The sequence below is a fragment of the Syngnathoides biaculeatus genome, chromosome 5 (assembly GCF_019802595.1).
Source record: "Syngnathoides biaculeatus isolate LvHL_M chromosome 5, ASM1980259v1, whole genome shotgun sequence".
NCBI lineage: Eukaryota > Metazoa > Chordata > Actinopteri > Syngnathiformes > Syngnathidae > Syngnathoides > Syngnathoides biaculeatus.
Genome location: NC_084644.1, coordinates 10,815,960 through 10,829,931, shown reverse-complemented (window position 1 = coordinate 10,829,931; position 13,972 = coordinate 10,815,960).

Below are 13,972 nucleotides of genomic sequence, written 5' to 3'. Positions count from 1 at the left end.
TTTGAATTTGATTAATAGACTATCTTGTCATGTTATTATCATTAGGTGGGAGAGAAATAGCAACATGGAAGACAGACAACTGCCCAAGTTTCTGTTGAATGCCTGAAATCACGCTCTGCTGAAAAATGGATGCTCGTTCAGCTAGCAACTTTCTTCCGCCTATAGAGCTCGTGCACGTGATATCACCATTCCCAGGGTGCCATATTGCAGGTCAAACAGAACTGCTCGACATGGTGGGAGACATTGAACCGGAGGAGAATATTTACAATATCTGAGACCTGTTGTGCTGTTGGTTGTCACAACAGACATGGCAAATTTTCAAAGAGATCATTCTATGGAATACCAGCTGAAAATATCGATGGATATTGGCAGTTAAACGTGATGGATGGTGCCCAACCAAAATACACACACACCTGTGTAGCGATCGCTTCATTTCACGTATGAATTATTCTTCTCAATCTCAAATTACCAAAAAGTATTTATAATGCCAAGTTGGCTCGTTTGAGAACGATGCGTATTAAAAACACTGTCTGTCGCAGAGGTTTACGGAGGTTAAGTGTGGCCGCAATCGCTTCTGTGTACGTTCCGTGGAGACGACTCCGTCCTCTTTTTTTTTCAATCAGTTTATGAATGCAAGTTTGTGTAAAACCAGCGGTCATTTATTATAATATTGGTATTTGTATTGAATACTAGCTGAAGAGATCGATGGATTCCGGCAAAGGTTAACGTGTGGCCGAACACGCTTCTGCGTTCACGAGCTGTCAACCCGTCACTATGGGATTTATTCCTGATGAGAACAGATCCAACAAAGTATTCGTATGCGCCCCGACTTTTAGACCCTTTCAAACTTTTCTGTGTAAATCTCGACGACTTACTAACCAGATACACCTCTAGATCCTGTTGTCCAAGACAAGCGGAAGCGAATTAATGGTCCACTTTCTTATCGGTGAAAACATTGGCATTAAATACGAGACCTTTATGCCTAGTCTATCTAATTTTTCCACGTACCTTCATTTATTTTCACCTTCTAAATGTCTAACGGTATCAGACAAGACTTTAGGGGTCGTGCTATAAGACATATTTTCATGTTGTCTCCAACCGATTTAGCATTGAACAATGCTTTGTTAGATCGGCAATCTGGCGACGGAAACAAAAGTCCCGTGATTTTATGACGTAGGTGCACAAGCTCTATACATCCCGAGATGTTTGACCCATGTAAAACGCTTCGAGTTACAAGGTAAACCCGTCAGAGATTTCCACGTCGTAACGAATGGTGATAGCGAATCTAAATAATAACACCTAGCTGTTCTGTAAATTGTGGCATTGGAAATACAGTAGTAATACTGTAATAACTAAGTAACTTGCCATTGCACCAGATGACCACTAATGCTAACAAAGACAATCAGGTTTTTACACAATGGAGGAGGGGTGACTCATGATGGACGCCCAAGACGCCTGTGTGCCGGGTAAACTGCTCTCAACCAGTCCCAGAAAAATGAAATGGTGAAATAGTTTGACGCTGTATGTCCACATTTCAGTATTATAGTTTTTTTAGTCTTTAGTCACATTTTCATGGCGGCACGGTGGTCTCACAGTTCTGAGGACCCTTGTTCGATCCCGGCCCCACCTGTGTGGAGTTTGCATGTTTTCCCGTGCCTGCGTGGGTTTTTTCCGGGCACTCCGGTTTCCTCCCACATCGCAAAAACATGCAACATTAATTGGATACACTAAATTGCCCCTAGGTGTGATTGTGAGTGCAGGTGTTTGCCCCCATGTGCCCTGTGATTGGCTGGCAACCAGTTCAGGGTGTACCCTGCCTCCTGCCCCTTGACAGCTGGGATAGGCTCCAGCACTCCCTGCGACCCTCGTGAGGATAAGCAGTGAATATAATGGATGGATGTCTACACTGAACAGGGGTGAACATGCTCTTAGTTTACATTTACGGGGAAGCCATCGTAGTTATTGTCAAGCTAAAGCTAGTTTATCCGCATCCACTTCCAACCCGGTTTATGTAAACATCCCTTCAGTTTGCGTTCGGTGCCAGTCAGCAAGCGCAAAACTCACTAAACCCGTCGCATTTGCATGCGGAGTGATGGAAATGAAGCTGTTAAGTGAAAGTGGATTATATGCGAGCACAAGTGACCTTTGGGGCCGTCAGCAGCCGAGCTGTGTGTTTTTAATCTCCTATTGTTTTCCCGGACAGAGGGACATTTGCTGATAGACTGCCCGAGCCCGCTGCCGATCAATACCGCAGCAAGCCTTTGTGATGCATACCCAAGCAACCCCTTAGCTGTCTGGAGATGGAGGGCGGGGTGGGTGGTGGGGAGGTCAACTCCATGAAATGGCTGCTTACGGCTTAGCGCAAGCATTGTGTGGAGCGCTGCATTTATTTTATTGTCTCTCGGCGTACTTGTGCGATGTTATTAAGGAGGGAAGCATAAAGCAAAGGGTGTGATACAACAAAGAAATAGTTGCACATCTTTGTGAGGGCTGAAGTGCAGCACAGCTATACAGCCCCCTAGCGTGCTTGTAGAATAGAATAAGACTTTATTGGCCCCGCCACAGGGAAATTCCGGTTTTACACCCACAAAGTGGACGGTAAAGGCACAATAGAAGAAAATTTATATGTACATATCTACATCAACTGTGTACGTGTACAAGGTCAATTGGGTTTGTGGCAAACTACACGAATAAATATATATTACATAGTTTATACTGAACATGAACAGCGGCAAGAATGCGGTAGTTAGCAGCATTTTATGTACCTGCCAAAAATACTATACATTAATAAACAGTCGATGCAAAAGTGAATGTGAACAGAAATAAGTGTAGTCACAATCGGCAGACAGACAATTTTTATACAACTGTATAGATATATGTGTGTGTGTGTGTGTGTGTGTGTATAGTTTATACACATATATTATAGAGACAAACAGCCGTACTTACAGTCACACCTGGGGGCAATTTAGAGTATCCAATTAATGCATGTTTTTGGGATGGGGAAGGAAACCGGAGTGCCCGGAGAAAACCCACACAGGCACGGGGAGAACATGCAAACTCCACACATGCGGTGCCAGGATTTAAACCCTGGTCCTCAGAACTGTGAGGCCAACGCTCTACAGCTGCCCCATTTTGCCGCCACATTTATTTTAAGAAGAAAATTGGTTACAAACAAGCCATGCATGTAAAACAACTGCACAAATTTGTTTTAATGCACACAATGCACAAAGAAATCCTTTAAGTAAGATATTTGAACAGAAATGGTGGGGCAACACATTTAGACTGCTAACATAGCATGATTTAATTGGATTATCTTTTTCATATGTTTTATAATATACAGTATGATGGAGTGCTGTTTTTCTAATTTCAAAACATTACAATTTTTGGGGGTGGAGAGAACAGATAAATGGCATTTGCATTCATTCCGGGGGAGAAAGATGATTTGAGATGTGAATGATTTGCGTTATGAGGGTGGTCACGGAATTAATTCAACTCTTATCTCAAGGCATGAGTGTTTTTATGTTAGACATTGCTTTGGCTAGAACACACACACAAACATTCATCAATAAGTGAGTTTGTCAACAAATAATAGAGGATGGGTTCCCCCTACCAGTAATCCTCAAATGAGTGAATTTGGGGTTTTGCTGTCCACGTAGTGTATACAGTCACCAATAGAACATTGAAGAATGTTGTTGTTGTACACAAATAACACCAACCAGCCGGACGGAGACGAAAAAATTTTGACGGGTTGTCCTACTTTTTCCTCTCCAGTCCGACAACATAGCATGTCAAGGTGTCTCCTCGGTCACAATCCTTCACTCGCATATTTCATTTCAGCACACAGCAGCTGCCCGCAAATGAATTTCGAAATGAAATTCAGAGAGACACGTCCAGCGGGCAGCGCCGGCGATCAATCAGCTGCGCAAACACGCCGGCCGGCCAATCGGAGCGCAGCGCGGCACGTCCCAGTCGATAGCCGCGGTCCGGGCGGCCGGCGCGCGGTCAAGGCCTGATGGACAGCGGCCGAGCTCAGTCCGGGCTCAGTGGGAGATTAAAGGCATCTTCTGTTATTGTGCCTACAGGGCCTGCAGGCCTCAGGGGGGTCGGGGGGAGGATGGAGGGGCGGCGGCGGCAGCGAAGCGGTGGACATCCAGCCCAGAAACTGTGACCCCTCTGACATTGCCAGAAGGGCAGCAAATGTTTGTGGGCTGATTAGTGCTCAAGCGTTCACCATTAGCGCCTCACAGGCGGCGAGTGGGCGCACCCGTGGATCCACTAAATATGTCACACAGATATTTTCATGGAAAAAAATGCTTCCAATTTTAGCCGGCTAAACTTACTTTTCTTTTACTCATCACGGATCGATTTCCAATTCCCCCTCAGTCAAGAGTAAAAAAAAAAAAAGATGCATAGGAAAGTAAATTTACAAAAATAAAGTAAAAGTAAAATAAGTAAGCAGAATAATTATTAAATATTATCCACAGAAATGTCACTGAATTCAAGTAACACCAAATAAGTGTGTGTGTTTATCGTGAGCCTCCACAAGGGGGCGGTAAGGGCCATGGAATAACCTTGGAAACTGAGGCCCTGCCAGCCAACTCCTGCTTCTGGTTCTCCACACAAATGTCAGACTCGGTTCATACAGTTTGGCCTCTTGGATCCAAACATTCCCCCTTAAAAGAGCCGTCTGACGCGTGTCCTCATTGACGTTATTGATCGGAATCGGGTACGCTTAAAAGATGCCAGGAGCAGGTGGGAGCGGGCCGGCAGATTTTAGCGTACTAAGGTGAACATGCGAACGCCGTCCGAGAAGTCCGAGCAGATGCTCAAAAGCGATGGGATGTGCCTCCGTTGTGATCCGAGCGGACAGCTGAATTGTTTGCCCGGCTAAAGAGCTTTTCTTTTGTGACAGGCTGCTCACAATGGGGCCCCCACCACCTCACAAGTGAAGGGTGGGGGCGCGCGTGTGCAGGGCGAGCCTCGGCCTGTACACCCTTTTTTTTTTTTCTCACTGTTCAGCGCTCCCCCTTTCCACTAACTCCCCCCGAAGCTACTGCAGGGCAGGAGTTTAAATGTCACGCTTGGGCCATTAGAGTGCCCTGCCCCCGGCTCGTGTCTCCTGGGGGGAGAGACAAACGAAGAGTGGAGCTAAGGGGAGGGACAAACTTGCCCTCGCCCCATTGTCCGCAGCGACCGGCACGAGGTGCTAACTGACTCCGGGCGGAGAGCATCCTGTCGCCACGCGTCAGCAGGAGTTGAAGTAGAAGACTCGCACCATAAGTCTCAAGTCTTAAACATAAAGGGGAAATCCACTGGTTTGCATTAATAATGTATCCAATAGGTCACGCAACATGTACCCTATTTTGATAATGTGATGTTAAATCCGCTCTCATTTAATATTGTTTTGAGGAGATTTTTATCGACAATTATGAATTTTCAGAGGGGCTGCCATTTTCGCAAGTCACATGACCATGCGCAGACTTGACGTGTACTGTGCCGCAACAAAGCCTCGACTACATGGGACACCATTTATGCCAAGCGCCGATTTCTCGGATTGATCCTCATCTGATGAAGAAATAGCAGTATCGGTCGATCGGGAAGACGGAGGAATATTTCCATACAGATTTGAACATGTGGCTGTCAATGTTGAAAATTCGGATCTTCTTCGATCGGAATGACGCCGAGTGTGACTACTCCGAGGCCTACGCGCGAAACATAAGTGCCTAAACAAAGGCCCCTGGAGCCCCGGCCCAGCAGCCGCGGATGGTTCTTCGGACGGGAATGAGGCGGAGTCTGACGAGTGAGCTCCGTCGGCGGCCCGCGAGCCAAGCTTCGACATTCGGGGCTAACGGCCTCTGCCGCCTGGAAGCTCGGCTCGCAGCCCGCCGCCCCATTGGGCCTAGTCACTACATAAATTCAGGGATTAGCCGCGTACATATTTTAATTAGTGAGCTGCAAAGCAATGCCATGAGATTTATATAAACTGAGTTGTGTGTCTTTGGTTATACAAGATGTTGTTCAGTCTAATTTTTTTGGACCCGACTTCACTAAGTTCACTACATGCTGCTGTTCAGCAGGTAAATAATATAAACATATAAAAGAATACGCATCAACTTGTTTAATGCCAATCCCAGTTGAGATTTACTGTCAGATTTTCCGCGCTATAAGGCGCACCACATTATAAGACGCACCTTCAATGAATGGCCTATTTCAAAACTTTTTTCATATATAAGGCGCATAGAATAGACGCTACAGTAGAGGCTGGGGTTACGTTATGTATCCATTAGACGGAGTTGCACTAAAGGCTCAATATCGATCCATATATAAGGCGCACTGTCAGCTTTTGAGAAAATCAAAGGGTTTTAGGTGCACCTCGTAGTGCAGAAAATACGGTAAGCATAAAATAAAGACAAAAGGTGTATTTAAAACAACCATGCAACTTTGCTAAGTATTAATAAACAATGCAGTATGCACCAGAGAGATATTATAACCCTTGAAGTAATAGATGTTTGAATACAGACCATAGCTTTGGTCTAAAGCAGGGATGTCAAACTCATTTTTCTCGTGGGCCACATTGTTGTTCACAAACACAAAAATATTTGGTATATATCATATTTACATCACCAATTTATGAACTAGTTTTGGAATCTAGAAATCAAGGGTAATGTGTTTTTCAACTATTCACATTTTTTAACACAAAAATGCTTGTAATATCTCAACTTTATATGAAATTTTGGTGACAGATTTTTACCAGGATAATGGAAACTGACACTTTAGGTTTGGCTTCGCGGGCCACATTAAATCATGTAGCCAGCCAGATCTGGCACCCGGGCCTTGAGTTTGACACCTGTGCTCTAACGAGATCTGGATGGCGGCGCTCACGGACCTAGCATCTCGTACCTCTGCCTTTCAGTGCTTTTATTTATATTTTGTCTTTGTTTTTTGGGGTACTTTGCTCGTGACTGGTACATCGTAAGCCGACTTTGAGCACATGGGCGCCATGTCTATACAGCCATAGAATTCTAATAATATTCTGTGTGCCTTGAACAATCGATCTGTCAAAATCGAGGGGGGTTCTCTTTTGAAAAATTGCTGGGATTGAATGAGATCAACGGATCTCTCACATGAAACTTTATTTCGACCAGTGAGTTTAAAATAGCAATTTGTAGTCGGTTTTATCCAAGCAAGTCCTAAAATCGGCAGCATAAGTCGGTTTTCCGCACCTTACGCCACGCGTCGAGGCCTTGTGCCTGCCACACAAAGGCCTCCTTGTGTCTTTTCCATTTGGGTCTCAGTCATGCTGCATTTGTCAGAGCAGCCCCCGAGGCTCCACATTCACCACCAAGGCCCCGACCACGCTCACTGAGACCCTTCTGCTCCCCGAAGAGACCAAAAATCAATGCACTTTTGCTGTGTCCTCACGTGAAGCTGGGTGGCGCTAATACTGCGATGAGCAACTCCGGTCAGATGGCACTTGTCGAATTCGCAACTGGCCGTGCGTCAATGTTTGGCTGAATTTGTGAACATCCGCCCATCCGTTTTCCAAGCTGCTTATCCACACGAGGGTCCCGGCTAACTTCAGGCGAAACCTTGACTACCCGCTGAACTGGTCACCATTAACCCTTACAGGAGAAAATAAAATTTTGCAGAGAGACAAATCTGATACTTTCAGAAAATGATACTCCGGACTTAAAATTTTCGATTATATTAAACCCAAATTTGCAAACCCTGCCCGGAAAGGGTTAAAGCATATTTATGTCTAGATTTCCCAAACTTCCTTTGCAAAGTTTATAAACAACAGAGACCTGGATGATGTGGATTTTAAGTAAAATCTCAATCTGATCTCTGATTTTAGTTTTTTTCCCCCCTTCACATATTCATCCATCCATTTTCTTTGTCGCTTATCCTCACAAGGGTCGCGGGGAGTGCTGGAGCCTATCCTAACTGTCAACAGGCAGGAAGCTTGGTAGACCCTGAACTGGTTGCCAGCCAATTGCAGGTCACATAGAGACAAACACCTAGGGGCAATTTTTAGAGTGTCCAGTTACTGTTGCATGTTTTTGGGATGTGGGAGGAAACCCGAGTCCCCGGAGAAAACCCACGCAGGCACGGGGAGAACATGCAAACTCCACAGAGGCGGGGCTGGGATCAAACCCGGGTCCTCAGAACTGTGAGGCAAACGATTTACCAGCTGATCGACCGTGCCGCCCCCTTCACATATCAAAACCATAAATGGTAATGATACTTTTCATGGACATATTTTATTGTATCACTCACACCAATTGACTGAGCGTTGACTTCACTGAAGCTGTGTGTGTATTTGTGCGTGCATTCTTCTTTGTTGGTTTTCACTGCTTCTTCATTGGTTTTTGCCACTTCCTGTTGAGGGCCGGAGGACTCGGCATCGAAACCAGGAACTGAATTTTAAAGTTGAACAATTCAAGGAGAACTTAATGCCCAACCCTTGGAAAAAGTGATTCTTCTGTGCGGGGATTCTGGAAAAGTTGCCGAGTTGGATGCACTGGTTCTGTTCTGGTAAGCTCGTTCCACTGTTTTCGCAAACCACGCTGTTAGTGCAAAGTCCGCATAAGCGGGACGCATTTTAAACTATGGAGAGATTTTATTTTAAGGTCATATCTTCCGGCGCTTGAACAACGTTAACCAGAGCGCCCAGTTAGAATGTTCAATTGTCAACGTTTGTTAAATTGCGCAGCGTCTAAGCGGCGTTCAGATGAGGTGTCGAGCTCTCCGGCTGAATGCACCAGCTGCCAATCAACTTTATCCTGCCTCAAGGTCCCCTCTGGCTGGTTTCTTTACTCAGCAGAGTGTTTTATTTATCTATTTGTTCTAAACAGGGACACACTTGACCTTGATGCAAGACCGGGGAATCATCATTCCTGTCAGCGTTGACCTTGATCCGTGGTGGCGCGGGGGGCCTTCGCTGAGTGCGCCGACTCATTTAACTCCTTGCGGTCTTATCGACTTACTGTAATCGGGAACATTACGGATGATGAAGAACTCCGGCGAAATACGCTCACGTGCCAGGCGGGTGTGTCGAAACTGGCAGCCCGCGCCTGTCAGCATGATTGGTGATATTCATGTAGATGCAGGCATAAATGATTGAGCATGAACCGCTTTGTTGCTATTCATATGGTACCCATCCTCATCCAGAACACCATAGATGGGCTAACTGGCAGCATTCGTCTTGTTGTTACATCCCTTTAAGCAACAGATATTTGAACACAAACAGTGGAGCTTTATATCAGAATGCTCGCAGAACTCTCGACCACAATCTGTTCCAGAAGGCGGTTCAAGAAATGATTTGTTCAAAAACCAAATCAATATTTCCCATTAGAATGAATGGAAAAAGAAATAATGCGTTCCAGGCCTAAAGAAATTGGGCTTTTTTTTCTGAATTCTCGGTGAAAAATGTGGCCATCTCCATGTATATCTTTTGTCTGTTATACTGCCCCCAAGTGGGCAATGTCTGCACACCAGAAGGAGTAGCACACTTTCCACTGAATTCAAGCAAATGTGAAATCCATCTATCCATTTTCTGAGCCGCTTATCCTAGCAAAGGCTCGTGGGGAGTGCTGCCCCAATCACACCCTGGGGCAATTTAGATTCTCAATTAATCCATGTTTTCTTAATTTTGCTGAGATAACAGGGCTTGATAATAATTGAATTAAAGGAACCTTGTATTACATATTTTTTTAAAAATACTTGTATGCATCTTATATAAGAAAGTTATTGATGAAGTAAATGTTAACGCTTCAGATAAAGGCCTCATGGACCCCAGTTCCCTCGGCTCGCCTTTTCAGCCAATCGCGACAACGCTGAGCGCATCGAGGTGCTGAAGGCCGTGGATCATTTCTTTGCTTTATGTCCTTTCTTAGCTCACATTGCTCTGCGAGGAACACTTAACCTGTTCAGACTTCTTCTCTGACCTATTATTGATCCTCCTAAATGGCCGACGTGAACATTTTGTCGGGAAAAAAAAACCTGAAATTTCCCAAAGGAATTATTGCTGCTATTACTAGAGGAGTGGGCACCCTTTTTGGATGTTTTGGATCTTAACGGCGGATTAAGTGAACTATTATAAGGTCATTTGCAAGAGTGCCACAACACTTGGGAATGAGGAACATTTCTTCTCCCCTGACATCCCGAGTTCATAGGCATCGCAGCGGGTCTTTAAAAAGCCTTACATTTGAGTTTTCGAGAGTGCAGTCCTAATTATTATTGAAATATTATGATGTTATTTTCCAGATTTTTTTTTTTCTGTGCGTGGCTGGTTAATTACGGGAGCCAAGTTGGGTCATTTAATCATTCAAATTTGGCATGGTTGTTAACAACACTCACTGTTTCTATTTACAGGAAGTTTAAATTCAAACCTCGGAACAATTTAAGGTCAAAAGGTGAACTGAAGTCCAGCCAGTTGAGCGCGTTACGACCGTTTAATGGCAGAGCACATTCAGACAAGTATTCACACCTACCGTAATTTCCGGTCTATAAGCGACAAATTTTTTCACGCGCAACCCTTCAACCCTTATGCGGCGATGCGGCTAATTTTTTGCATTTTTTCTCACAGCCGCAAGGGGCTACTCGAGCGGAAAAGGTAAGAGTGAGACGGGTAGAATATATGTGCCAAGAAAGTGACTTTTACTGGTCCGGCCCTGTTAGCGCTGCGCTAGCGTGTTACTGCCGTGTCTCAGTGATTTTTACCGGTATGTTTTTTTTTTTTTTTTAACTGGCCCTGTTCGTGCAGCGCTAGCGTTAAACTCTCTGTGTACGGTCTTTGTAAATATCGCGTGTTTCAATGTGGGGACTTGCAGCTTTTACACAGCTACGGCGTATGTATGTACCAAATGGTATTTCCTTTACAAATGTTCTAGGTGAGGCTTATGACCATGTGCGCTCTGTAGGCCGGGTATTACGGTATATTCACAACTATGGACGATTTCGAATCTTCACAGAACCTCACACAAATGTTTTTCTAATGGCCGCAAGGGGGCACTCGAGCATTTAAGGTAAGAGTGAGACCGGTGGAATATATGTGCCATGGAAGGGACTTTTACTGGTCCGGCCCTGTTAGCCCTGCGCTAGCGTGTTACTGCCATGTCTCAGTGATTTTTACAAGTATGTTTTTTTTTTTTTTTTTATCTGGCCCTGTTAGCTTGATGCTAGCGTTAGCGCTAGTGTTGGCACAGCGCTAGCGTTAGCGCGGCACTAGCGTTAAAATCTCTGTTATGGGGATTTGTGAGTTGGACCCTATGTGTGTTCACGGATTGAGGAAGGAATGTGCAATACAGACTTTCTTTGTCGGCTATCTGCCGCACACGAGACTTAACCTAACTTAACCTAAGCCTAAGAGGAGGACAAAGTTGCCTGGCAACACAAGGTTTTTTGAATGTATGGGTCCATGGTAGAAGTGGTTGCTGCCGCCAAGTCTGATCCCGAGCTGGGATGGTAACTTTCTGCCCTTTATATGCTGTTGTTCGTCTCCACGGCAACGCCTGGGCAAGGAGGATGTCACCAGATGGTTTCTGCGTACAAAGATCAAGGACAACCGCCGCGTTGCACAACACATTCTTGTACGATTAGCAAATAGACAACGCCTTATCTGTTGATTAATTGTATAAGGTTATATTTAATATAATATAAATAATAAAATAGTCTTCACTGTGTACCGTCTTTCAATGTGGGCACTTGCGGCTTTTACACAGCTGCGGCGTATGTATGTGCCAAATGATATTTCCTTGACAAATGTGCTGCGTGAGGCTTATAACCAGGTGCGCTCTGTCGGCCGGGAATTGCGGTATATTCAAAACTATGGACGATTTTGAATCTTCACAGAAGCTCACACGAATGTTTTGGAATCCAAAATCTGAACTGTGTTGGAGACAGGCTAACTACTCGCCCCACCGTGCTGAACAGTACTGCAAGATTTCTGAAAAATTACAAATCGAACATTGAGTGTGTTTTGCCCAGTCCTAAATGTCAGTTTAATTAGTTTATTAAGTTTATTTGGGCTTGCCATTACAGTATTCCATTGCCGTAATGATTGTGTCCATTTTATTGCCGCTGCATCTGCTTGTCACATTTATAACTTTTTTTTTTTTTTTTCTCTAGGACTGGGGCTCCTTTATTTGGACAGATGATAGAATTGTCTCCTTTTGTCAGGGTGGCGCAATCATACTGACCGACTAATCCGAGCAACTGAAATGCGTTTTATTTATATCTGATTTGCTATTTCATTCTGCCTCGAGTGACTCCAGTCTGCCTTTTATCCAACCGAATTAGACAGCTAATCAATGGTGATGATATCTCCTGCGGTTTGGTATCGATACGCTGGTAGGTAGATGGCAAAATGCTGTCTAATGATACCTCGGCCCTCGTATTGTTGTACTTAGACGATCGCATTACCGTACGAGAGTTTCTACAGAGCAGTTTAGGTCACAAGCTGGTGATTTGGTTTTGTGTTCTGTTGTTTTTATGTAAAATCTGATCCTCATGGGCAGCACAGTGCTGAAAGTGGATAGCATGTATGCCACACAGCTCTGAGGTTCTACGTTGGCGTCTTAACTTTTGGGCCCTCCTGTGCCCCCTGCTTGGGAGAGTTGCTCCTCCACCATTTCACATCATGTTTTCCGTTTCAATAGAGACTCTAATCTCTCGTGGTCCCCAAAAATCCGCTAGGATAGACTCCAGTTCATGCATGACCCTAAATTCTCCATAGCTGTTTTTCTATACAGTGAAGAAAATAAGTATTTGAACACTCTGTTATATTCCAGGTTCTCCCACTTAGAAATCATGGAGGGCTGTAAAATTTTCATTGTAGGTCCATGTCCACTGTGAGAGAGATAATCTAAAAAGAAAAATCCAAAAATCACAATGTATGTTTTTTTTTAACAATTTATTTGTGCGATACAGCTGCAAATAAGCGTTTGAACACCTGAGAAAACCAATGTTAATATTTGGTACAGTAGCCTTTGTTTGCAATTACAGAGGTCAAATGTTTCCTGTAGTTGTTCACCAGGTTTGCACACACTGCAGGAGGCATTTTGGCCCACTCCTCCACAGAGATCTTCTCTAGATCAGACAGGTTTCTGGGCTGTCGCTGAGAAACACGGCGTTTCAGCTCCCTTCAAAGATTTTCTATTGGGTTTAGGTCTGGGGAGTGGCTACGCCAAGCCAGAACCTTGATATGCTTCTTATGGAGCCACTCCTTGTTTTTCCTGGCTGTGTGCTTCAGGTCATTGTCACGTTGAAAGACGCAGCCGCGACCCATCTTCAATCCTCTGACTCAGGGAAAGAGGTTGTTCCCCAAAATCTCACAATACATGGCCGCGGTCATCCTGTCCTTAATACAGTGCAGTCGTCCCGTCCCATTTTCAGAAAAACACCCCAAAACATGATACTACCACCCCCCTACTTCACAGTAGGGATGATATTCTTGGGATAGAACTCATCATTCGTCTTGCTCCAAACACGGTTAGTAGCAATTTGGTCTCATCTGACCACAAAGCCTTCTCCCTTGACTCGTCTGTATGATCCAAATGGTCATTGGCAAACTTAAGACGGGCCTTGACCTGTGCTGGTTTACAAGTTTGAGTCTTACTGATTTTATGGGGTTGACAGGTGTCTTTATGGAGCTCACACAAGTGCATTTGATTCAGGATAATACATGGAGTAGAGGTGGAGTTTTAAAGGCGGACTAACAGGTCTTTGAGGGTCAGAATTCTAGCTGTTAGACAGGTGTTCAAATAGTTATTTGCAGCTGTATCACACAAATAAATTGTTAAAAAAAACATACATTGTGGTTTCTGGATTTTTTTTTTTTTTAGATTATCTTTCTCACAGTGGACATGCACCTACGATGAAAATTTCAGACCCCTCCATGATTTCCAAGTGGGAGAACTTCTAATATAGCAGAGTGTTCAAATACTTATTTTCTTCACTGTATGTGCCTCGA